This window comes from Hyla sarda, chromosome 1 (genome assembly GCF_029499605.1).
Source record: "Hyla sarda isolate aHylSar1 chromosome 1, aHylSar1.hap1, whole genome shotgun sequence".
Lineage (NCBI taxonomy): Eukaryota > Metazoa > Chordata > Amphibia > Anura > Hylidae > Hyla > Hyla sarda.
In genome coordinates, this window is record NC_079189.1 from 398,645,340 (window position 1) to 398,673,073 (window position 27,734).

General features: G+C 44.0%; 2 long non-coding RNA genes across 2 annotated transcripts; one reads left to right on the plus strand and one right to left on the minus strand.

Annotated features, from left to right (window-relative positions):
- Positions 1 to 334: 334 nt before the first annotated feature.
- On the plus strand, positions 335 to 27,734 carry LOC130277093 (uncharacterized). Its single transcript, XR_008845367.1, has 3 exons — positions 335 to 424; positions 4,292 to 4,478; positions 27,433 to 27,734. It is a non-coding gene; the product is annotated as an uncharacterized LOC130277093 (long non-coding RNA).
- On the minus strand, positions 18,500 to 21,734 carry LOC130277091 (uncharacterized). Its single transcript, XR_008845366.1, has 3 exons — positions 21,623 to 21,734; positions 18,913 to 19,038; positions 18,500 to 18,813 (listed from the first exon to the last, which is right to left on the minus strand). It is a non-coding gene; the product is annotated as an uncharacterized LOC130277091 (long non-coding RNA).

The window sequence follows — 27,734 nt, forward strand, 5'->3', positions numbered from 1 at the left end:
ATGTTTCTCGAGTAAGAAAATACCTCATATGTGTATGTCAAGTGTTCGGCGGGCGCAGTAGAGGGCTCAGAAGGGAAGGAGCGACAGTGGGATTTTGGAGAGTGAGTTTTTCTGAAATAGTTTTTGGGGGCATGTCACATTTAAGAAGCCCCTATGGTGCCAGAACAGCAAAAAATTACCCACATGGCATACTATTTTGGAAACTACACCCCTCAAGGATTGTAACAAGGGCATGCTGGGAGTTGTAGTTTTGCAACATTTGGAGGGCTACAGTTTATAGACCACTGTATAGTGGTCTCAAACTGTAGCCCTCCAGATGTTGCTAGGCAACTCACCGGCTTCTGTAGGATCCAGGGAGCCAGCCGCACGACATCGCCGCCCACCGATCACCGCAGCTGATCGCCGCCTCCGCCGCCGCCGATGGGTAAGTGGACTTCGGTGCCGGTCCTCAACGGTTTTCCCATTCTGCCCGGCCTATTGTGGGTGGGCAGAATGGGGAAACTGAAAGGTAACCCCCCACCCCCGATCTGCTATTGATCGTCGCTTCTAGATGACCAATAGCAGGGATAGGAGGGGTGGCACCCCTGCCACCTCACTCCTATCCCTTCAGGGAGATCGTGGGTGTCTTGGACAACCCCCATCCCCCTTATTTTCCGGGTCACCATAGATCTGTTTGACCCGGAATAGCCGCAAATTGACCGCGTGAATTCACCGGCGATTTGCGGCGATCGCCGACATGGGGGGGTCTGATGACCCCTGATCGATATCAGCAGTCACCCCAGTCCATTCCCCGCCCAGCGTGCAGCGGGGACCGAAATTCCCAAGTACAGTTACGTGCTGGGTCCTTAAAGGACAACTGCAGTGGTACACTTTTATATATGCGGGTGCCTGGGCCTCAAAAATAAACAAAATAAACTCATACATACCTTCTTACGAGCCCCCGTTGGTCCGGCACAGGCCTCATGGTCCGGCAGTGCTGACGTCATTCCACTTCCTGGGGACGGGGACGCCGCAGAGCCGTTGGCGTATCACCGGCCATAGCGATGTCCCGCCCCAGCCTGTGATAGGCTGAGCCCACTGTCATGTAAGAAGCCAGCCAGAGCTCCTTACATGACAGTGGGCTCAGCCTATCACCGACCGGGGCGGGACATCACTACGGCCGGTGATATGCTGACAGCTTTGCGGCGTCCCCAGGAAGTGGAATGACGTCAGCACTGCCGGACCAAAGGGGGCTCGTAGCAAGGTATGTATGAGTTTATTTTGTTTATTTTTGAGGCCCGGGCACGGGCATATATAAAAGTGTACCGCTACAGTTGACCTTTAAGCACCAGGGTGTCAGGACATACCCGTACGCCCTGGGCCCTTAACAGCTTAAATTTAGTTATTCTATTTAAATTTTGGAGATACCAAATTCATCAGAAGAAAACCTCTTCTATGTCCTCACCACAAAAATCTGCGTTTTAACTTTGCAAATTAATATATAGACAAGTCTGGTGCATTTTGGAAACAAGTTATGTGGACCGATGAATTTAAAATTGAACTTTATTGCCGGAATGAGCAAAGGTAAGTTTGGAGAAGAAGGGGAACAGAATTTAATGAAAAGAACCTCTGTCCAACTGTTAAGCATGGGGGTGGATCAATTATGCTTTGGGGTTGTATTGCACCAATAATCAAGCCCTCAGACAAGGGCGGCAATATAGTGATCATGGATAAGGATGAGTATATTGGGATGACCATGACCCTCCTAGATGACACAGAGAAATACCAGAGGTTGAGATCAGATCCAACAGTGTCCTTCCTTAATGAATTGAGAACACTACTTACAGCAGCGAGAGAGAAGCATTTAATCTCAATGGATGAATTTAAATTCATATATAATAAACATCCAACCATAGCTACCTTCTACTCTCTCCCGAAAACTCATAAGAGTGCACGCCCCCTCAAAGGGCGTCCGATAGTCTCGGGGAGCGACAATGTGACACAGGGTGCCAGCATATATGTTGATTTTTTTCTTGCCCCATTAGTTTCATCATTACCCTCATATCTCAAAGACACAAAAGACACAGTGAACAAACTTCAGGATATCACAGTCACTAACACCACCATGTTAATGAGTATAGACGTGGAAAGTCTATACTCAAATATTAGACACGATTTGGGGATATTCACTTTAAAGAACACACCAACTTTGTAATTGATTTATTATTATTTGTCCTTACACATAATTATTTTTTATTTAACAACACTTTTTATTTTCAGACACAGGGCACTGCTATGGGGTCCACTTGTGCACCAAATTATGCAAATCTTTTTTTGGGGTGGTGGAAGGACACAATTGTTTTTTCTGAAGAGTTTTCACAATACACTGAGCACATTTTATTTTGGGGGCATTTTATAGATGATGTTTTGATTTTGTGGGATGGGGATAGCACTTTATTCACCTTATTTATGGAAGCTCTCAATCACAACACAATTGGGATGCACTTCACACATGAAATAGGGGGTAGGCACATTAATTTTCTGGATTTATCCATTTATATTGATCATGAGAATAAAATTCAGACTCAGGTTTATAGAAAGCCGACATCCACAAATGGCTTTTTACATTGGCAGAGCTGGCATCCTGTTTCACTTAAGAAAGGTATCCCCGTGGGACAGTTTCTAAGGGCCAAAATAAACTGTTCAGAGGACATTTAGAGAGGAGTGTAGGGAATAATCTGGGAGGTTCGAAGCCCGGGGTTATCCCAAAAACCATGTGAAGAGAGCTGAAAAGAGGGCTACCCAGAGTGGGAGAAGGGATCTTCTCTCCCCAGGTAGACAAGCCCCCACACAGAATATCATCAAATGTGTGGGTTCCTATGATGGATATGCAACGAGAATCACGAACATCATGCGGAGATTCTGACCTTTACTCCAGGCGGATCATGATTTACAAGAGGTAGTAGGAGATAGACCCATGTTGACCTTTAGACATGGCCCAAACTTAAGGGATCTTTTAGTACGGAGCCACTTCAGTCCGGAGGGAAATCCAAGTGATATAGACAGAGGGGGGTGTACCAGAGTGATTGGTTCATTCCCGTGTGGCCAATGTGAATTTTGCAGATTCATACCCAAAATTAAAGAATTTACTAATCCAACAGATGGGCGAACATATCAAATATGCCAATTTCTGAACTGTTCCTCAAGAAACATTGTATACATAGCACAATGCCAATGTCCAAAATTATATGTAGGCAAAACCACCCAAGAGTTTAAAAGACGTATCTCAAAACATCTGAGTACAATTCGGACAAATATCGAAACACCACTGGCAAGGCATATGAGGACAGTACACAGAGATAACATGTTCGATATTAAATTTTTGGGTATCTGTCAAAAACATCTGGGGCAACGTAAAGGAAACATGGACAAATTGCTACTAAAGGAGGAATCCAGATGGATTTTTAGATTGGGGAACAAGAGCCCTTTCGGACTTAATGAGGATTTTTCTTTTTCTACATTTTTATAAATGGTTCCAAGTTTTAATAAAGAAGAGTTTAATATGATTTATATATATATGAATATATATTAAATAGAGATTTCTAACAGAGATGTGGATAATACTTTTAATCAACCCTGCTTCTACCTATTTGGCAATGTTCAGTATATAGCCCTATTTGCCATTAAGATACAATTGTTGATAGAAATTATACAATGTACAATATTCTTCCAGTTTGTTCCAATTATATAACAAAATAAGTGAATTATAATCCCAACATTTATCAATTACATCAAGACTTATTCCTCTCCATAAAAAGATATATGTAAAAACTATAGGAAATAATAAAAAAAAGCTGATATCCCTCTAAATGCTTGACCTATGGAATATACAATTGTTTTGGTTTTTCAAACTCCATAAGTATGCTGCACCTGACTTACCTGTTACTTACCTGTCACCAGTAAATAAGTAGATAAATAAATAATATTATGATGTTAACACACATATAAATTAAGATATGGGTGACCCCTGTGGACTTAGCATCTAAATGTGATATATGTTGTGATAAGTGTATTTAACTACTATTCAGAATCATATATTACACTAATTGTTAGTGATAAATTTGCCCAACAACAGAGAGAATAAACCTGTGAATCAGGTGTCATATTAAACAAATGTCTAAGTTCTCACGCTTGCGCGAGCAGTTGATAGGCTCTGGAACAAGTTTGTTATAGAAGCATAGATTTTTCTAAGTCTGCATGCATGCGCGAGGAGCGGAGGTGTCAGAAACTATTACGTGGTTTGTTTTGATAGAGAATGGACCAATCCTGAGGAGGCTGGACCATGTGACTGGTCCATCCAATGAGTGAATGAAGTGTCACTGAGAGAGATCACGTGACCGCCCGAACAGGAAGTACGGGTCTTATGTGACACCGGAGGGGAAAGTATGAGATGACGGACAGGAAGAACGGAGCCAGGTGCAACAAGGCGCATATGTGAGGTAAGCAGGACAATCCTAGAAACTTTTTATGGATTGGATAGAGGGATTTACCTTGGGAACAAACTTGGAATTGATTGGAGCGCTCTGGGTAGGAGGGTTCATTGACATCTATAAAAGGACAAACAAAGGGCCACCGCGTGTCATATGCCTCACACCCCTGATGATGTGACTGGTGTCACGAAACATGTAGGGGAGGCAGTGTGTGTATGGTTTTAATATACAGCAGAGTGTCTTTAGTACAGGTCCTGTAGCACTGCAGGCACGGGACAGTATCCTATCTGTTACACTAAACAGAACAACACAAATAGATGGTTGACAATATCTGCTGGGTTTTTAAACCTTTTTGTTATACCCCAATAATATTTTAACATGAATTCTTAATAAAAGTGAAGTTTTAGGGAGGGTGCTCTTTGTAGGGTTTTGCACCCCCACCTGGAGTGTAACTTTAGGTGTGGGGTTTGGTTGTAATTTTGTATTGCACCAGTGGCACAGGGAACATCTCTCGAGTAGAAGGAAAAATGGATTCAATAAAATTTCAGCAAATTTTGGATGCTAACTTGATGCCATCTGTGAAAAAGCTGAAGTTAAAGAGAGGATGGCTTCTACAAATGGATAATGATCCTAAACACACCTCGAAATCCACAGGGGATTACATCTAGAGGCGTAAACTGAAAGTTTTTTCACCTGACCTCAGCATAATTGAAAATCTATGGATAGACCTTAAAAGAGCAGCGCATGACAGACAGCCCAGAAATCTCAAACTGGAAGACTTTTGTAAGGAAGAATTGGCAAAGATACCTCAAAAAAGAATTGAAAGACTCTTGACTGGCTGCAAAAAGCGTTTACAGGCTGTGATACTTGCCAAAGGGATACAAGATATTAACTTTGAAGGGTGCCCAAACTTTTGCATACATCATTTTTTTGTTTTCTGTTATTTTGAAAGTGTAAATGATGGAAATAAAATCTAACGTTTGTTGACATATTATAAGAATGTCTAATCTGTAATTTAATACCTTTTGGAGATTTTTCCATCTTTCCTTGGCTTCTTTATGCACATTAATACAAATTTTTACCTGGGGTGCCCAAACTTTTGATCCCGACTTTATATCTATGAAATCAGAAAACATATAGTTGTTATACACCTCCTCTGAGCCTGTGTTTTTGCTGTGATTTCTCATTGTGGAAAATGTTGGGAATGTGAAATGTGATATTTTACCACAATTATGCAAATCACAGTAAAAAAGTGCCCTCTTTACCACACTTTTACTACCTGACTGCAGCACTGCACACACAACACGCATACCAAACACATTATGTACATTGCGTGCATCATAAACACAACACAAAACTGCACATGCATGCATCATATACACATACAACACACATACTGTACACATTACCCACTGTACATGCATGCATCATATACACGCAACACACATACTGTACACTAGAGCCCTGCAGTGGGATTGGGATCCCGCGGGACCCAATGAAAATCATGTGGGCACAGGCAGTCAGGTGGCAGCTGCGGGTGGGAGTGGGCAGTCACGCGCTATGACTGTGGGTCCCGCAAATCCCACACCGCAGATTTAAATCAATGCCGCACTCACATTTTAGTTCCCACACACACCCTCTCTTCCCTCTGATCCCCATGCTGTTACTTCCCTGTGCTGTCCTCTCCAGTGGGCTGCTGCAGGTTTAGATGCAGGGCAGGGACACGGCGGGTATGGCAGAGGATGTCTGCCGCTAAGATCCTGCCCTGCATCTAAACCTGCGGCAGCCCACTGGAGAGGAAAGCACAGGTAACAGCATGAGGATCATAGGAAGGGGGTTAAAATGGCATTGGGGAGGGGAAGGTTTAAAATGGCAGGGGGAGGGGAAGGTTTAAAATGGCACGGAGGGCATTAAAATGGCATAGTAAAGTGGGGGTGGGGGAAATAAAATAGCACAGGGGGGATATGGGGAACATTTAAGCAGGAGTGGTCAGGACAGGACATACACGTTAGTGGGAGTGAGCAGGATTTGACACATATGATGCAGGAGCGGGCAGGAGTGAAACACACACTTTGCGGGAGCGGGCAGCAATGGTCAAAAATGCAGCGGGAGCGAGTTTAAAAAATCAGTCCTATCAGGATTATAGCTTCTATTCCTCTCCGCATGATTCCTACAGTCGCCTGGACTACATTTTAGTTCACCATGATGCCCTTCCCTGGTTGACTGGGTCGAGTGTCGGAAACATCCTGTGGTTGGACCATGCCCCTGTTTTCTGTTCCCTCCGTGTTCCATCCCTGACTAAGTCGGCCTGGTTGTGGAGGTTGAATGAATCTCTTCTTTTAGATACGGCATGTGCAGCAGATCTGACCAGGTGCATTTCTGACTTCGCCTCCACTCATACCTCGGACCCCACGGCTCTCTTTATCCAATGGGAGGCACTAAAGTGCGTTCTCCACTGCATCCTGATTAGACATGGCGCTCGTCTAAAACGGGAAAAGGCCCACGCTCTTCGGTAGGCTCTGGCGAAGGTTTCCTCGTTGGAACTGGCGCACAACCGATCACTCTCGCAACCCATCTTGCAGGATCTACAGCTGGCCTGCCTGGAGGTTAAACGCTCTTAGAGGCCTCCTGGGGTCGTTGGCTTCAAATGGGTAGAAGTAAGTTTTATGAATATGGGAACAAGAGTTGTCGGATGCTTGCCAGGGCCTTGAGGACCCATTTATCCCAAACACATATCCCATCCGTTAAATCCCCCGCTGGGCCGATAGTACACACCACAGAGGAAATTAAATCCGTATTTCAATCTTTCTTTTCTGATTTGTACCATCTACCACCGGCCGTGTCACCTACCCCAGTAGCCCCTTCCTCTCCTTTCCCCCCCCCTTCCCGGTATGAGCGGGAGGCGCTGGACGCCCCCTTCTCCTCTGAGGAAATTGCTTCTGTGATTCGCGGTCTCCCAGGTGGTAAAAGTCAAGGCCCGGACGGATTTACCGCCAAGTTTTATAAGTGTCTGCTAGAGCCCATCCTGCCCTTCTTGTTGAGGGCCTTCAACTCGGTCTCCCCTGAGCACCCGTTGCCCCCTTTTTCCACCCTAGCCCATGTCATTGTTTTGCCTAAGCCGGCCAAAGACCCTCACACCTGCAGTAGCTATAGACCTATCTCCCTACTGAACGTTGACCTGAAAATCTATTCTAAATTGTTAGCCAACAGGCTCAATTTAATCCTCCAATCCATTGTCCATCTTGATCAGGTTGGTTTTGTGCCCGGGAGGGAAGCCAGGGACAATACGATCAAAACGGTTGACATTATACACTATGCTCAATCTCGCAAATTACCTCTCATGATCCTCTCCCTAGATGCCGAAAAGGCTTTTGATCGGGTTTCCTGGTCCTCCCTGGCACAAACCCTACGGAATGTTGGCCTTGGCCCCTCTTTTATAGGGTAAGTTATGGCACTGTACCACGCCCCCTCTGCACGTAATTAAAATTAATGGTTCGTTGTCTGATCCCTTCTCGATACATAATGGTACTCGTCAGGGCTGCCTCCTCTCCCCCCTCCTGTACGTTCTGGTGATGGAGCATTTGATGGCTAGTATTAGGGCGGACCCTGACATTCATGGTGTGACGATTGGACCCCATACCTACAAATGTTCGGCTTTTGCCGATGACCTCCTGGTCTACATTTCTTATCCTTTAACGTCCCTCCCAAGCCTCATGGCCCGCTTATCTGAGTTTGGCCACTGTTCGAACTTTAAAATCAACTATTCTAAATCTGAAGCTCTGAATGTTTCGCTGCCAGAACGTACAGTATTCCAGCTCCAGTCTCTATTCCCCTTCCGATGGCCCCCTGGTGGCATTTCTTACCTAGGAACTGTACTCCCCTCGGACCTCTCGCGCCTTTTTTCCCTCAATTTTTCCCCGTTGCTGGCCCGTTTCTGTACAGACCTGGCGGCGTGGAACGCCAAAGAATTCTCAAAATGACTCTGCTGCCACGCCTATTGTACCTACTTCAGACACTCCCTTTATACATCCCCTCTTCCTACTGGAAGCAGATGCAGGCATGCTTTGGCTCCTTTGTGTGGGCTGGTGCTCGCCCCAGGTTAAATAGACTCACCCTGGTGCGCCCCAAGTCGCAAGGGGGGGTGGGACTCCCAGACTGTCGCTCATACTATCTGGCCTGTGTCCATGCCCGGGTCTTGGATTATTTTCATAATATTTCCTCCAAATTGTGGGTTCGCCTAGCGCAAGACATATGCCCCCTTGCTCTTTCTACACTACCATGGACTATGACGACGCCTGCTCAATTCCCTTCCCACTTGTCATTCTCCACCCGCCACACCCTAGCCGGCTTGGCCAACTCTGGGCTTTCGGATGCCCTGGTAGACTGTACTGGCCCCTGCTCCCCATCACGGATAACCCTGGGTTTCCTCCGGGTTCCTCCTCCGGAAGCTTTTTTGGTGCGTCCCTGCTAGAACCTCTCCGTTTTCACCACGTGCTGACCGGTGCGGAACTCAAACCCTTACACGCTCTTCTACATGATCGCCCTTCCACTAGGCGGGCCCCCTTTGCATATTTACAGCTGCGCCACTTTTACGTACACCTCCAACACCGCCCATCGCTACACCGCTCATTAACTCCCTTCGAACAGTTATGCTTGGCCTCATCGGCTCCCCGCCACACCATCTCCTCCATTTATGGCCTGTTACTGTCTGTTAAGACAGACTCCCTCCCGACATTTTGTCGTGCCTGGGAAACCGAGCTAGGTAAATCCTTTCCCCCTGAACAGTGGGTCCGTTGCTTCTTCTTGACTCACAAGGCAGTCATAGCCACGAAATTTCAGGAAACCAGTTATAAAATTCTGGCCCGCTGGTACAGAGTCCCGGCGGTTCTCCATCGCTGGTACCCTAGCGTGCCGAGCTCCTGCTGGAGGTGTGGTGCTGGCGAGGGGACGATGGTCCATATATGGTGGGGATGCCCTAAACTGCAGCCCTTCTGGACTGCGTTTTTCTGTGTTGTTCGGGAGACCACCGGGGTTCAGATTCCCTGGTGCCCGGAGGTGACTTCCTGTTCATGTTCCCAATGGCGCAGGCGAAATACAAAAATTCCCTGGCCTGTCACTTACTTCAAGCAGCCAAAACAATCATTCCCAGGAACTGGAAGTCCCCAGAGCCCCCCTCCCTGTCTGACTGGATTGGGGAAATAGCCCAGGTGCACCGCATGGAAGAACTCCTTGCGGTTCAGCCCGATGATGTCGCTAGGTTTGGAGCTACCTGGCTCCCGTGGTCTGAATTTTGCTCCTCACCTGCATTCCGTTCCTTGTGTTAGCACACTGGGATCCATATCTGTGTCCATGGGGTTGTGCTTCGCTGGAGATGTTCGCCTGCCTAAGGTTTCCCGCTGTTCCGCCTCGGCTGCGTCTTTCAAGGTTTGTCTATTTGTGATCTGTCTCTTTGCCTGTACTCTATCTCCTGTGCCCCCCTTCTTCAGTCTTTAGAATAATCGTCAACCCTATGTTTTCTTTTGTCCTCACCTGGGGTATTCCCCCCTGCCTTGTTCCCCTGCCTACCTTGTTTGTTTCACTGCATATGGTCACTGCATACCATAACTGTTGTCTGTATTGCGTTGAGCATCACCCATTCTTGTGTCCCTGCAGATGCGGTACGACTGTGCATTGATAGTCTGCACCAGTACCTTAGACTTAACGCAATTCGTTTTCTTTTTATGTGTATGCACTTGATGTTCATGCCATCTGATAATCCATTTGGTTTGCTGTATCGGCCCACAAGGCCGTATTTTTTCTGTTATCCCTGTACTTTACTCTGTTTGCATATGATGTTTCAATAAACTTCTCGTTGAATTGAAAAAAGAAAAATCAGTCCTGCGCAGGGCTCTACTGTACACATTACATACTGTACATGCATGAATCATATTCATACAACACACATACTATACGCATTACATACTATACAAGCATACATTATATACACAACACATACTGTACCCATTACATACTGTACATGCATACATCATATACACACACAACACAAATAATGCACATACTGTACACATTACATACACACACACTTTGTGTAGAACACATGCACTTTATATATGCATCCAGAGTCCTAACACACACACAAATAGGCTCATTACATAGACATACAAATATGCACACATACATTTATATTCACACACACATGCTCACACACATATATACATATAGGGACACTTATTTAACCCTTAAGGACCCGGGGTTTTTCCATTTTTGCATTTTCGTTTTTTCTTCCTTACCTTTAAAAAATCATAACTCTTTCAATTTTGCACTTAAAAATCCATATGATGGCTTATTTTTTGCACCACCAATTCTACTTTGTAATTACATCAGTTATTCTACCCAAAAATGTACGTTGAAACGGAAAAAAAATCATTGTGAGACAAAATAGAAAAAAAAAAAACGCTGTTTTGTAATTTATGGGGGCTTCCGTTTCTATGTAGTACATTTTTTGGTAAAAATTACACCTTATCTTTATTCTGTAGGTCCATACGATTAAAATGATATCCTACTTATATAGGTTTGATTTTTTCGTACTTCTGGAAAAAATCATAACTACATGCAGGAAAATTAATACGTTTAAAATTGTCATCTTCTGACCCCTATAACTTTTTTATTTTTCTGCGTATGGGGCGGTATGAGGGCTCATTTTCTGAATCTGAAGTGATCTGAAGTTTTTAGCGATACAATTCTTGCATTGATAGGACTTATTGATCACTTTTTATTAATTTTTTCATGATCTAAAAGGTGACAAAAAATACACAATTTTGGACTTTGGAATTTTTTTTGCATACGCCATTTATTGTGCGGTTTAATTAATTATATATTTTTATAATTTGGACATTTACGCACACAGCAATACCATATATGTTTATTTTTATTTACACAGTTTTTTTTAATGGGAAAAGGGGGGTGATTCAAACTTTTATTAGGGGAGGGGTTAAATTATCTTTATTCACTTTTTTCTTCACTTTTTTTTTGCAGTGTTATAGCTCCCATAGGGACCTATAACACTGCACAAACTGATCTTTTACATTGATCAGTGGTTTCTCATAAGAAACCACAGATTGATGATTCTGCCGCTTGACTGCTCATGCCTGGATCTCAGGCACTCAGCAGTCATTCGGCGATCGGACAGCATGGAGGCAGGTAGGGATCCTCCAGCTGTCTTGTAAGATGTTTGGAATGCTGCGATTTCGCCACGGCTATCCCGAACAGCTCCCTGAGCTAACCGGCATGCTTTCACTTTCACTTTAGACCCGGCTTTCAACTTTGAATGCCACGTCTAAAGGGTTAATAGCGAGCTATTAGCCAAGGGTCCCGGCCGTGGCCCCGCGTTATAGATCGGGAGTGGACTCATGACGTACGGGTACGTCATGGGTCCTTAACAGTGTGGTGTCCCGATACCGCATCCTATCCGGTACCTGTGTATATAGGTCCCCATAGCCAGAGTCCCTAGGACCCCGTGTCCTTTTTGTCTGGTCTGCCCCTTGTCACCTCTCATCTAAATAGTCATTAAACTAATAGTTTATTCAGGATTTATGTAAATATATTAGTACTAATGTATATAACTAGTTAATTACCTGTCCGGAGCGTAGCAGGACCTGCGGGTCATGTGATCAGGTAAACTCTATGGTTTTTGCTTAAGGACCTTTGGAGGTCCCTGTGATGTATTGCACCCACCATGCTTTGTAACAGTGAGTGACAGCTGATTGGACCAATCCAAAACGGCTCAGCCCCTGCCCATATAAGGGAGCTGCAGCCATTAATCTCTCTCTTGTTCCTGTGCAGCCAAGCAGTAAGCATCTCTCTTGTTCCCGGGTTGTCAAACGAGCAGGATCTGTGCAGCTATCTTCCGCAGTGAGTTAGGCCCGAGCCTTGCGGCGACGGCTGATCTATTCAAAATCGTGAGTGTGTCAATCCCTAAGCACTCTGCAAGATTACCGGACCTTATCTATCCCCTAAATCCAGATGGATCTTCGCAAATTACCCTAAATTCTGAGACTTGTATTACTAGTCATGGTCCGCAACAACTATCAGTCACTGGCCTATATAGAGACTGTTTGCATGAGACTGTTACTGTTCATTGGATGTACCGCAAGCATTTAAGTAAGGTTATCTAAGTTCAAATTCAACTACCTTGTGGACCTTCAGTCATTTTGTGCATGCACCTATCGTTACTGGGAAGGGCGGCGATAGGCCTGAGAATTACCTCAGCATACTAGCCCTCAGCCTGGCGTCACGAACTATAGGGTTAACCTTAACCCCTCATCTACCTAAACAACACCCCAACTACCATACACCCCCCAAGGGCTACCACAACAGATAAAAAAAAATCCTCTTTTTTGTCCCCATGTTGAACAGCCTTTGCAGAGCTTTCCCCTGCTTACAGTCACAGGCAGCACTGTGCTCTGTCCTCGCCCCTCCCTCTCTTCCTTAGGCTAAGTTTCTACTATTTTTTTTTGTGGCCCAAAAAAACCCCAGAAAAAAATGCCAGAAAAAACGCCACAGCATTTTCCTGTGTTTGGCATTTTTTTCTTGCGTTTTTTTCTGGCGTTTTTTGCTTTTGAGTGTAAATTGCATTTTTGACCCCTTTGGCGTTTTTTTTGGTACCCAAAATTTTTTGGGTACAAAAAAAAAGGATGCAGTAGTGATGGAAAAAAATGTATTTAACAACATTTATATTTTTTATAACAACATTTTTATACATTTTTAATAAAGTGTGTGTTTGTGTTTCACTTTTTTTTCTCTATTATTAAAATTTTTTAGGTAGTACTACTACTCCCAATCACAGCTCTCAGAGGGATATGAATTCTATTTCTATTCACATCACTGGCCGGAGTATAGTTCAGGGATGCGGGCGTTGTATAGAGCCGCTCCACATCTCTGCAATAGACAGGACAATCACAGCGGATGTCAGGAGTGATACCTGCTGCGATCTGTTCCTAACTGCAGGTACTACTACTCCCAACATGGAGCCCATTCTGCTACCTGCTAGTACCTGCTTTAATAGACAGATTGCAGCGAGTGTAACTTCTGAATTTTATTTTTCCATTTTCATTGCAACCAAGAAGATACTACTTGTGTGAGGAAATTAAATGAAAACCGCAATTTTGCTAATTTTGGAAGGTTTTGTTTTCATGCCGTACAATTTACAGTAAAAATGACATGTGTTCTTTATTCTGTGGGTCAATACAATTAAAATGATACCCATGATTATATACTTTTCTATTATTGTTGCGCTTATAAAAAAATCGCAAAATTTTTTACCAAATTAGCATGTTTAAAATCCATCTATTTTGACAACCTGTAACTTTTTCTTTTTTCCGAATAAGCGGCGGTATGAGGGATAATTTTTTGCAACATGATCTTTATTTATTTTTTTTATAAAATGTGACAAAAAAGCAGCAATTTTTTGTACTTTTTTTTTACGTTCACCGTACGGGATCAATAACATTATATTTTAACAGATTGGACATTTACACATGCGGCGATACCAAATGTGTATGCAATTATTTTTTTACACTTTATGGGGGTAAAATGGGAAAAGGGACATTTAACATTTTTATCGAGGGGGGATTTTTCACATTTTTTGTAACTTTAAAATTTTTTTTTTACACTTTAATAGTACCCATAGGGGACTATTTATAGCAACCATTTGATTGCTAATACTGTTCAGTGCTATGTATAGGGCACAGCACTGATCAGTATTATCGGTGATCTTCTGCTCTGGTCTGCTCGATCTCAGACCAGAGCAGAAGACCCCAGGAGACGGCCGGAGCCACTTGAGGGGACCTCCGGGAGCCATGCTGGATGATCAGATCGCCGCGGCAGCACTGCAGGTGATCCGATCATCCATTTAAAGTACTGCACTGCCGCAGATGCCATGATCTGTATTGATCACAGCATCTGAGGGGTTAATGGCGGACATGCGCATGATCACGGATGTACGCCATTACCGGCGGGTCCCAGGCTGCTGATAGCAGCCGGGACCTGCCGCGCATGACGCAAGCATTGGTCCGATGCTTGCGGTCATGGCGGAGCGTAAATGTACGCCATGTTGCGTTAAGTACCACGGCACCATGAGGTACATTTACGTACATTGTCGTTAAGAGGTTAATGCAGGCACTACAACTCCCAGCATGGATCAGAGTGTGCTCCATGTTGGGAGTAGTAGTATGTGCAGTTAAGGAAAGATCACAACGGATGTCACTCCTGACACCCGCTGTGGTCCTCTTGTATAATGTATAGATGCTGCCAACCGCTCTTCTATGGTCCCCTGCACTGACGTATATATACACCTATTCATATTTCCCACAGAGAGTTGGGATTGGCTTGAACCATCTGGCCAATCACAGCTCTCTGTCGAAAATATGAATAGGTGCAGGGGACCGTAGAAGAGCGGCCAGCCACATCTATAAATTATTCAGAAGGATCACAACAGACCGGGGGCGATCTGTCAATTAGTACAGGTACTACTACTCCCATCATGGAACAGTGTGTTCCATGCTGGGAATAGTAGTACTACTTAAATAAAATTAAAAAATAAAGAAAAAAAAGTGAAAAACACACACACTACATTTTTATTATTGTCGGCTACATTTTTAGTGCCCTACCCGCCCACCTAAATTGATCCCTGTTTTAAAAATGAATACAAATTTTGTAATAAAAAATATAAATATCATTAGGTACAATTTTTTCCTTCACTACTGTATCTTTTTATTTTTATTTTTTTTATGGTATTCTACAAAATTTTATTAAAAAAGGTATCTACATATTTTTTTGGGATCGCTAAGGTCCAAAAAAGAATAAAAAACACCTTCAAAAACGCCAAAGTTAAAACCCACATGGCATTTTTCTTGGCGTTTTTTCACTCCCATAGACTTCTATGAAAAAAAAGCCATTGGCTCAAAAAGAAGCTAAAAAAGAGTGAAAAAATGCCAAAAGGATTAAAAAAAGCCAAACTGAAAAACGCCAAGTGGTTTTTCATGTGTCATTATGACAATGTTTCCCCCGTTGTCTGATCTTTTAATGATAAGATCTTTACGGTCTTTAGTTCTAGGGGTGCTTTGTATTCTTCTTTTTCCAAATTAGGGGGTTTCAGAGTAAATGAGTACCTTGATGTCATTAATGACTTGATAGAATGATGATAAAAGATATCTAAGCTGGAGCCTGGTGCAATAGGAAGGCAAAAAGATGACTTGTTACTTGCCAGGATTTGTTTTGCTTGTTCATTCAAACATAACCCTTTAAGGACTCAGGGTTTTTCCGTTTTTGTACTTTCGTTTTTTCCTTCTTACCTTTAAAAAAATCATAATTCTTTCAATTTTGCAAATAGAAATCCATATGTTGGCTTATTTTTTGCGCCACCAATTCTACTTTGTAATGACATCAGTCATTTTATCCCAAAATTTACGGTGAAACGGACAAACGGACAAAATTGAAGAAAAAATGCCATTTTGTAACTTTTGGGGGCTTCCGTTTCTACGCAGTACATTTTTCAGTAACAATGACACCTTATCATTATTCTCTAGGTCCATTCAATTAAAATGATGCCCTACTTATATAAGTTTCATTTTGTCGTATTTCTGGAAAAAATCATAACTACATGCAGGAAAATGTATACGTTTAAAATTGTCATATTCTGACCCCTATAACTTTTTTATTTTTCTGCGTACAGGATGATAGGAGGGCTAATTTTTTGTGCCGTTATATGAAGTTTTTAGCAGTACCATTTTAGTATTGATAGCACTTTTTGATCGCTTTTCATAAATTTTTTCATGATATAAAAAGTGACCAAAAATACGCTATTTTGGATTTTTTTTGCGCGTACGCCATTGACCGTGTGGTTTAATTAGTGATATATTTTTAGAATTCTGACTTTTTTGCATGCAGCGATACCACATATGTTTATTTTTATTCATACAGTTTTTTTTTTCTATGGGAAAAGGGGGGTTATTCAAACGTTTATTAGGAAAGGGGTTAAATGATCTTTATTAACTTTTTTTCACTTATTTTTTGCAATGTTATAGCCCCCATAGGGGGCTTTAACACTGCACACACTGATCTTTTACATTGATCATTGTTATCCCATAGGACAACATTGATCAATGATTCTGCAGCTTGACTGCTCATGCCTGGATCTCAGGCACGGAGCAGTCATTCGGCGATCGGACACGCAGGAGGCAGGTAGAGATCCTCCTGGTGTACTCCAGCTGTTCGGGATGCTGCGATTTCGCCGTGGTGGTCCCAAAACAGCCCACTGAGCTAACCGGCAGTAGTTTACTTTCACTTTAGACGTGGCTATCAACTTTGAATGCTGCGTCTAAAGGGTTAATAGCACGCGGCACCACGATCAGTGCTGTGCGCTATTAGCCACGGGTCCCAGCCAGGCCCGACCCACTATGACGCTGTGGCTCCGCGTTATAGAAAGGGAGTGGACTCAGGGAGTACAGGTAAACCCTGCGTTCTTAAGAGATTAATAATAACCGGATGTCATTCTGATCGATATCTGCATAGATATTTTGAGCAGAAATTTTTTTTCTTGATTAATATATTTTAATTCTGATGTTCTCTTCACATTTTGCATTTTTTCTCTTTGTTTTAAAGAATTTTTGAAGATTTATTTTTCTGTTCTTGTACAGATCGATCTCGAAGCCCACTAGATTAAATTTGGAAGGAAGACAGTAATTTAAACTTTTTGACAGAAGTGTAATGGTGGCTGTATTAGGGTTTCATTACTAAGGTTTATGATTTGTAGAGGTTTGTTTAGTGTTTCTTCCAGGTGTTTATAGGGTCGTCTTCTACCTCTTTGGGTGTATCTTCTAAAGGTAGGCTGTTACTAATTTGTATATTCTCAATTGCCTTAGATGTACAGTAGTATAAACTGGTTTATTTTGTGTGTGTGTGTTTTTTGTTCTAATTCTTCTGCTACACTTAAATCCGAATTGGTAGTCCAATTATTTCTTAGTTTTTTTGGTTGTATATGGATATTTTTTTATTAAATTGTTGTATAATAATTTTATTTTTCAGGCACAGATTGTATTGTTGTTCTGTGAGACGCGATTTCAATTCGGATTTTGTTTTTACCAGTTCAACTATAGTTCTTTCGTATTCAATTTCATAGCATTTAAGCACATGTATCATAAGTTTAAATATTGGATCATCTGTGAATTGAGAAGCTTTTTTGTTAGAAAAGTGTAGCACGTTCTCTCTGTTTGCATCCAGACCTTATGCTATCCAGAACCCCGTTTTTACCTGCCGCCACGGCTGCCACGCCCCCTCCTTTAGACTTGCATTGAGGGGGCGGGGTGGGGCGTGACATCACAAGGGGGCATGACATCCCGATACGCCGTCCCCTGCACTGCTGTCATCAACCACAGAGTGATCCTCGCTCTGTGCAGCTGAGAAACGGAGGTGCTGCAGGAGAGATCGCGGGATCCCCGATATCTAACATTTTATCCCCTTTTGATAGGGGATAAGATGTTTAGCGCCAGACTACCCCTTTAAATCCATTGTTGGACCTTCTGTAATAAGATGACAAGTGTGCTTGTATTGCAAAATAATCAACATCAGCAGCAGAGGGAAACATGGATCAGGATTCTTAATCAATCACAGCACTAATATTTACAATGGCACTAAATATATACATTACATGTTTAGTCATCCCTCAACTTTACAATGGCCTCAGTTTACAATATTTTTTGGACCTTCTATTTATCTACTGTATCTGAATTAAATGTGGTTTTAGCCAAAACTGCAGCTTAATGATATTTATGCATAAAAATAAATAAAAAATCATAATATATAGATCAGTAGTAACTATCAGTGCCCCTATTTTAAATGTGAGTACAGATGACAGATGCTAGAAAAATGGGGAAATAAACATGTCTACATGTCTCATTGCACAGTTATTTTAAATTTCCTTCTATAAATAATAATGTACATGTCCTCAGTTCATCTGTTACACTGTGTTTCTGTCTAGCACAATAATATTTCCCAGATTCTTCAGGTTTCACTCCAGTGAGTTTAAAATAAACTTCTCCTTTATTTGTGTCTCTTGAGAGAGTTATTCGTCCCTGAAGAGAATCAGCATAATTTATGTGATTATTATGACATATTCTTCCTAACCACTCCAGACCTTTCCCTGCAGGTTGTCGGACCCAGTGTACACAATGCATGTTAGTGCTGTCAGTCAGGGAGGCTCCAGTCACTTTACAGGTCATGTCCAGAGTCTCTGATGGTTTCACAATCCCAGGACCAGACTCCACCATAGAGATCTGTGAAGTGACACCTGAATAAGAAAAACACACAAAAGGAAAACACAACTTAAAACTTTATAAAGATATTATCATACTAACAATCGTAAGAGTTTGTATTAAACAAGACCCACATTGAAGTGACAGGACAGCACTGAGTAACCCCAGGAGAGTCTTCATATTTGGTGTCATCTGGAGCTATATTCTCCGGATCTGTGGGCACTGATGCTGCTCAGTGAACATTTCCTGCACTCTGTTCCCTATTTCAATGCAAAATCATTGCATATATTTACATATTTGCTTTTCAGTCAAAGCAAAAGAAACAAAACATGATAACTCTCTATCTCTAATGAATTTACAATCAAGTACAAAGCTTTTACAGATCATTGGAACACTGTATTTCTCTTCTTTAACCCCTTAAGGACTCAGGGATTTTCAGGTTTTGCACTTTCGTTTTTACCTCCTTACCTTTTAACCCCTTAAGGACTCAGGGTTTTTCAGTTTTTGCACTTTCGTTTTTACCTCCTTACCTTTTAAAAATCACAACCCTTTCAATTTTCCACCTAAAAATCCATATTATGGCTTATTTTTTGCATCACCAATTCTACTTTGCAGTGACATTAGTCATTTTACCCAAAAATTCACAGCGAAACGGGAAAAAAAAATAATTGTGCGACAAAATCGAAGAAAAAACGCCATTTTGTAACTTTTGGGGGCTTCCACTTCTACGCAGTGCATATTTCGGTAAAAATGACACCTTACCATTATTCTGTAGGTCCATACGGTTAAAATGATACCCTGCTTATATAGGTTTGATTTTGTCGCACTTCTGGAAAAAATCATAACTACATGCAGGAAAATTTATACATTTAAAAATGTCCTCTTCTGACCCCTATAACTTTTTTATTTTTCCACGTACAGGGCGGAATGAGGACTCATTTTTTGCGCCGTGATCTGAAGTTTTTATCGGTATGATTTTTGTTTTGATCGGACTTTTTGATAACTTTTTATTCATTTTTTAATGGTATAAAAAGTGACCAAAATACGCTTTTTTGGACTTTGGAATTTTTTTGCGCGTACGCCATTAACCGTACGGTTTAATTAATGATATATTTTTATAGTTCGGACATTTACGCACGCGGCAATACCACATATGTTTATTTTTTTTTTTATTTACCTGTTTTATTATTTTTATGGGAAAAGGGGGGGGTGATTCAAACTTTTATTAGGGAAGGGTTTAAATGACCTTTATTAACACTTTTTTTAACTTTTTTTTTGCAGTGTTATAGGTCCCACAGGGACCTATAACACTGCACACACTGATCTCTCATGCTGATCACTGGTGTGTATTAACACGCCTGTGATCAGTGTTATCGGCGCTTGACTGCTCCTGCCTGGATCTCAGTCATTCGTCGATCGGACACCGAGGAGGCCGGTAAGGGCCCTCCCGGTGTCCTGTAAGCTGTTTGGGATGCCGCGATTTCACCGCGGCGGTCCCGAACAGCCCGACTGAGCAGCCGGGATACTTTCACTTTCACTTCAGACGCGGTGGTCAGCTTTGATCGCCGCATCTGAAGGGTTAATACAGGGCATCACCGCGATCGGGGACACCGCGGAGGACGTAAATAAGGTTAAGGGATAAGTTGCAGATTGCGGGGGGTCCGACCGCTGGGGCCCCCCGTGATCTCCTGTACGGGGCCCGACAGCCTGTGGGAAGGGGGAATGTCAACCTCCGCACAAAGCGGCAGCCAACACGCCCCTTCAATACAACTCTATGGCAGAGCCGGAGCCATAGCGATGTATTGAGGGGGCGTGTCGGCTGCCGCTTCGTGCGGTGGTCGACACCCGCTATCTGGCCGGAGAGCCTGGCCCCCGTACAGAGAGATCGCAGGGGGCCCCAGCGGTCGGACCCCCCGCAATCTCAAACTTATCCCCTATCCTTAGGATAGAGGAAAAGTTTTTCACCACTGGACTACCCCTTTAAACTTATTTTGTGTTCATCCCTTTGTTAGTGGTGTTTCTATGGTGTTTTTGTTAAAGGCTTCTTGATAGGACATGATAAATTCCAAACAAATGCTTGCTTTAAACGCTACCGATAAATGTATCCAATTGAATAAAGGTTTCGATTTATCTCTATAAAGGGTTAACCTTTTGCTGTACAGAATCCTCTTTATATGCCGGTTGGTTGTTTTCAGAGTATTATTTTTAACCCCTTAAGGACTAATTTTTGCACTTTCGTTTTTTCCTCCTCCCCTTCTAATAACCATAACGCTTTACATTTTCTATCTACAGACCCATATGAGGGCTTGTTTTTTGTGAGACCATTTTTACTTTGTAATGACATTAATCATTACATAACAAAATCTATGGCAAAACAAATAAAAAATAATAATTTGTAGGGAGAAATTGAAAAAAAATCCAATTTATTACTTTTACTTCTACGCAGTGCACTTTTTGGTAAAAATGACACCTTATTTTTTATTCTGTAGGTCCATATGATTACAACTATTCCCAATTCATATAGGTTTTATTTTATTTTACTACTTTAAAACAAGGTACCGTATATACTCGAGTATAAGCCGAGTTTTTCAGCACGATTTTTCGTGCTGAAAACACCCCCCTCGGCTTATACTCGAGTGAACTCCCCCACCCGCAGTGGTCTTCAACCTGCGGACCTCCAGAGGTTTCAAAACTACATCTCCCAGCAAGCCCGGGCAGCCATCGGCTGTCCGGGCTTGCTGGGAGTTGTAGTTTTGAAACCTCCGGAGGTCCGCAGGTTGAAGACCACTGCGGCCTTCAACATCATCCAGCCCCCTCTCACCCCCTTTAGTTCTGAGTACTCACCTCCGCTCGGCGCTGGTCCGGTCCTGTAGGGCTGTCCGGTGAGGAGGTGGTCCGGTGGGATAGTGGTTCCGGGCTGCTATCTTCACCGGGGAGGCCTCTTCTAAGCGCTTCGGGCCCGGCCTCAGAATAGTCACGTTGCCGTGACAACGACGCAGAGGTGCGTTCATTGCCAACGTACTTCTGCGTCATTGTCAAGGCAACGCCTCTATTCCGGGCCGGAAGCGCGGAGAAGAGGCGCCCCCGGTGAAGATAGCAGCCCGGACCACCTCCTCACCGGACAGCCCTGCAGGACCGGACCAGCACCGAGCGGAGGTGAGTACTCAGAACTAAAGGGGGTGAGAGGGGGCTGGATGATGTTGAAGGCCGCAGTGGTCTTCAACCTGCGGACCTCCGGAGGTTTCAAAACTACAACTCCCAGCAAGCCCGGACAGCCGATGGCTGCCCGGGCTTGCTGGGAGTTGTAGTTTTGAAACCTCTGGAGGTCCGCAGGTTGAAGACCACTGAGGGCGAATGATGAGAAGAGGATGATGAAGGGGGGGTGTGGGGATGATGAAGGGGGGTGGGGATGATGAAGGGGGGGGTGTGGGATGATGACAAGGGGATGATGAAGGGGGGATGTGTGGGATGATAAGGGGATGATGAAGGGGGGATGTGTGGGATGATGACAAGGGGATGATGAAGGGGGGATGTGTGGGATGATAAGGGGATGATGAAGGGGGGATGTGTGGGATGATGACAAGGGGATGATGATGAGGAGGTTAATGACGGGTCTGGATGATGACAGGGGGGGATGAGGTATTTCCCACCCTAGGCTTATACTCGAGTCAATAACTTTTCCTGGGATTTTGGGTTGAAATTAGGGGTCTCGGCTTATACTCGGGTCGGCTTATACTCGAGTATATACGGTAAATTTTATATAGGAAAATTAGTATGCTAAAAATTGTCCTATTCTGACCCTCATAACTTTTTTTTCCCCTTATACAGGCATATATGAGGGCACATTTTTATCAGTCCAATTTAAGTTTTGAACACTTTTTATACATTTTTTTCTTGTATATTAAGTGTCCAAAAATGCTCTATTTTGGACTTTGGTGTTTTTCTATCTGTACGACATTGACCATGTGGTTTTATTAATGCTATATTTTTTCTAGCTCGGACATTTACGCACGCAGTGATACAAAATATCTTTATTTTTGTTTACATTATTTTATATATAAATTGGGAAAAGAGGGGCGATTAAAACTTATTACAGAGGGGGCTTATTCACATTTATTTACATTTTTTTACACATTTTTTAATGTCCCTAAAGGGAGCTCCATTGCTCCAGGCTGCTGAGGCTTTGGAGCATTGGAGCACCGATCAGATGGCAAGAAGGTAGGTAAGGACCTTCCTGCCATCCTCTCAGCTGTTTGGGACCTTGTGATTTTGTCACGGTGGTCCTGATCAGCCTGCTGAGCTAGCTGGCAAGCTAATTTCCCACATTTAGATGCTGTGATCAATGTTGCTGATAGCAACCAGAACCCACCTATTATGATGTTTTTTCAGCTCGTGAGCATGCTTCTAAGTACAGGACCGGACATACCTGCAGGGGCGTACCTAGAGCATTTGGCACCCGGGGCGGACCCTTTGTCTGGCACCCCCACACACACACACACACACGCACCCCCCCTTAATTACACCCCCTCCCTCCCCTCCCCCCAGGAGCGGACTGACAACACTCGGGGCCCCCGGACCAAAAAAAGGCAAGGTCCCCTGCTAGGCTCTGCAGCTCGTCAATCTTCTGCCACGCTCCTATTCCACCCAAATCCCACACACAATAAACTAAAATTTATATATATAAGAAACACTTTAACGTAGGTAAATTTCAATGACCAATAATACTGGTATACAAGGAGTAAATATATACCACCACACAATAACTGGATAATACCGCCATACTGTACTGAATAATACCACTATACACAGACCAGTATACTATAAAGGATCTGTATATAATATAAGTGATTATATACAGGACCATATGGCGGTAGATATCAGCTGTACACAGGATGTATATACAATATAAGTGATTACAGTTACATTTTGGGACTCACAATTACATCTTTTCTGATCAGCGGCGTCCTCTTTCCTTTTCTTCTCCATCCGGATAAGACCGCCATGTGGATCTCTTAACATCTGCAGGAAAAACATGTCAGACTCTGCATATATTCAGTGCCCTCCTCTAAACAATCTTCCCATCTATAGGCCCACAAACTGTAATAATGCCCTCCTTGGTGTCCTGCACAGTAAAAGGGCAGGTAGGTAGCCAGGTAACCCCCTCTTTCCCATAGGTATATGCAGAGTTACACCCCCCCCCTCTCTTTCCCATAGGTATATGCAGAGTTACACCCCCCTCTTTCCCATAGGTATATGCAGAGCTACACCCCCCCCCCCCCCCTCTTTCCCATAGGTATATTTAGGGCTGGGCGGTATACCGGTTCATACCGAATACCAAATTTTTTGGGCTGCACGATATGGATTTTCCCCCATACCGCAATACCGGTTGGGCCCCTTCCCCTCGGGAATGTATTATCAGCCTAGCACAGCGCTGTCCCCACATCGGGGAACTAATCCTATGTTACCCGCCAGCACTGTTCTGCTCCCCCCAATTAATGATCAGCCCAGCGGGGTACTACTCACATATGTCAAGCACTGCCTTCCTCCTCTTTGTTGGGGGCCGCCGGGCGCCGGAACTCTATACTGTACGCCAGTGGTCTCCAACCTGCAGACCTCCAGATGTTGCAAAACTACAACTCCCAGCATTCCCGGACAGCCGGCGATGGAACTCTCTGTACGCTAGTGGTCTCCAACCTGCGGACCTCCAGTTGTTGCAAAACTACAACTCCCAGCATGCCCGGACAGCCAATGCTGGGAGTTGTAGTTTTGCAACAGCTGGAGGTCCGCAGGTTTGAGACCACTGCTGTACGCTGTATACCTATGCCTGGGCTGCAAAAGATACAGAAAATAAACTTAACTCACCCACGTCGGCCGCACGCTGGGGACGGAAATGCCGGACAGCCGTCAGCCTATCACCGGCCAGAGCGATGCCCCGCCTTGGCCAGTGATAGGCTGAGCCCACTGTCATGTATGAAGCCGGCTTCTTACATGACAGTGGGCTCAGCCTATCACTGGCAGGGTCGGGACATCGCTCTGGCCGGTGATAGGCTGACGGCTGTCCGGCGTTCCCGTCCCCAGCGTGCGGCCGACGTGGGTGAGTTAAGTTTATTTTCTGTATCTTTTGCAGCCCGGGCATAGGTATACAGTGTACAGCAGTGGTCTCAAACCTGCGGACCTCCAGCTGTTGCAAAACTACAACTCCCAGCATGCCCGGACAGCCATGCTGGGAGTTGTAGTTTTGCAACAACTGGAGGTCCGCAGGTTGGAGACCACTGGCGTACAGTGAGTTCCATCGCCGGAGGCCCCCAACAAAGAGGAGGAGGGCAGTGCTTGACATATGTGAGTAGTACCCCGCTGGGCTAATCATTAATTGGGGGGAGCAGAATAGCGCTGGCGGGTCACATGATTTTGGGGGGGGGGAATACCGTTATATACCGTGGAACCGCCGTAAGTTTAAAAAAAATACCGTGATACACATATATGGTCATACCGCCCAGCCCTAGGTATATGCACAGCACCCCCCCTCTCCCCCTTCCCTATAGGTATATGCAGAGCACCCCCCCCCTTCCCTATAGGTAAATGCAGAGCACCCCCTCCCTCTCCCCCTTCCCTATAGGTAAATGCAGAGCACCCCCCTCTCCCCCCCTTCCCTATAGGTAAATACAGAGCACCCCCCCTCTCCCCCCTTCCCTATAGGTAAATGCAGAGCCCCCCCTCTCCCCCTTTCCTATAGGTAAATGCAGAGAACCCCCCTCCCTCTCCCCCCCTTCCCTATAGGTAAATGCAGAGCACCCCCTCCCCCTCTCCCCCCCTTCCCTAAAGGTAAATGCAGAGCACCCCCCCCCCTTTCCTATAGGTAAATGCAGAGCGCACCCCCCTCTCCCCCCCTTCCCTATAGGTAAATGCAGAGCACCCCCCCCTTTCCTATAGGTAAATGTAGAGCGCACCCCCCCTCTCCCCCCCCTATAGGTAAATGCAGAGCACCCCCCCTCCCTTCCCTGTAGGTATATGCAAAGAAAAAAAAAAGGATGCTCACTTGACGTCCCACGCAGCGATCTTCTCAGCTGCAGGGCCCGCATCTTCTCCCCTCCACAGTACAGGCGCCGATGAGTGATGTCACCGGCGCCTGTACTGCGTGCTGCGTGGGGGCGGAGGTCACGTCTCCTCTGTGTAGCTGCAGATGCGGCTCACACAGAGGGGACGCCTTCTCCTGTATGTGCGTGTATCGCGCATACAGGAGAATGTAGCGCTGTCAGCTGGGGATCTGGGACGAGTGTCCCGGACCTCAGCAGCGGCGGCGGCGGGTCAGTCCGCCCCTGGCACCCCCCTTGAGAGTGGCACCCGGGGCGGACCGCCCCCCCCCCCCCTTGGTACGCCTCTGCATACCTGTATGCCATGCATCCTCTATGAGTTATTGCTACAAAACATAGCTTCTAAAAGCCCACTTTAGCTTTTAAAAATGCTGAAAAAATATATGTGTGAGAAGTAGTCCTTATAGATATTATATATGTTATTCTTTTACTAGTGCGAGACAAGATTTTGGTGTTTTTCCACATGGAAAAAAAAAGCCAGAAAAACTCATGTTTTCAAATTTTTTTTTTTTTTTTTGTGAAACCCCTTGCTGGACTGAACACTCTACACCATCCCATAAAAAAGAGCTAGTTAAATTGTGATGCTGTGCATTGCAACTTAACTCTTTTGTCAATATCACACTCCGCCGGCCCTGTGGTCATCGGTAATCAGACCTGGAGCGAACACGCTCCGGGGACTGATTACAAACAGGGTGCCGTGTGCAAGATCCAGGGGGTCCCCAGCGGCAAGACTCCAGCGATCAGGTATCTTATCCCCTATCCTTTGGATAGGGAATAAGATGTCTAAGCACCGGAAAACCCCTTTAAGTTTTTTGTTACAAGGTGTGGGTTTACAGTGTATCTTATCCCTCACCCTTTCCTTGCAGTTATGCTCCCTAACTAGTAAAAGGTTAAATGAAATGTATGGTGGTTGCCTTCTTCTCCTCTGCACGTGAGGATGTTATCAAGACCCCTATCCTTTATACAGTGGGTGTTTGAATGCGTCACCATTTTTCCCACTAAATATATTTCCAAAGATACTATTGACATCAAATTTTTGCCAGATGTTGGTAACCATCCAAGTAATCCATACATACAAAGAAACCAAAACAAATAGGCTCAGAAATTGCCCTTGAGTAATAATGTGACATGACACAGAGATTGACTTAATAAAGAAAGGTATAAAAAGGCATGGAAAGCCAAGACACAACTGAAATCTATCAGTAATTAAAAAACAATTCATCACCCTTTTAGTACAAATTAATATCAGCTGCTTCAGTCCCTACTGATGACTTACAAAAAGGTCTCATTGCCAAGGTGCCACACAAGACACATCTCATAATGTGTAAAAGCAAAGAGCTGTCTCAAGACCCTCACCACTTCATTGCCAATGTGACACACAAGACACATGTGATGATGGGTAAAAGGAAAGAGCTGTCTCAAGAACTTTGCCACCTAATTGTTACAAAACATATTGATGGCATTGGTTACAGGAGCTTTTCTAACCTTCTTATTGTTGCACTGTTGGTGCCCTAATCCAGAAATGGAAAGACAATTATTTAACCATAAATTTTCTTCAATCAGGTGCTCCTTTCAAGATTTCTGACAGAGATGTAAAAAAGAATAATCAGAAGTGTTGTCCAAGAGTCTAGGACCACTTGTGGAGAGTCTGGAATTAGCAAGGCAATGATCCTGAACACAGAGCCAAGGAAACTCTCAAATGGTTTTAAAGAAAGAAAATAAAGATGCTAGAATGGCCCAGCCAATTATCTGACTTAAATTCTATTGAACATCTATGGAAAGAACTGAAGATCTTTAAGTCATAGAAAAGGCCCACAGAACCTTTGAGATTTGTCAAAAGCCAATATGTCTCAAGTGGGAGGTTC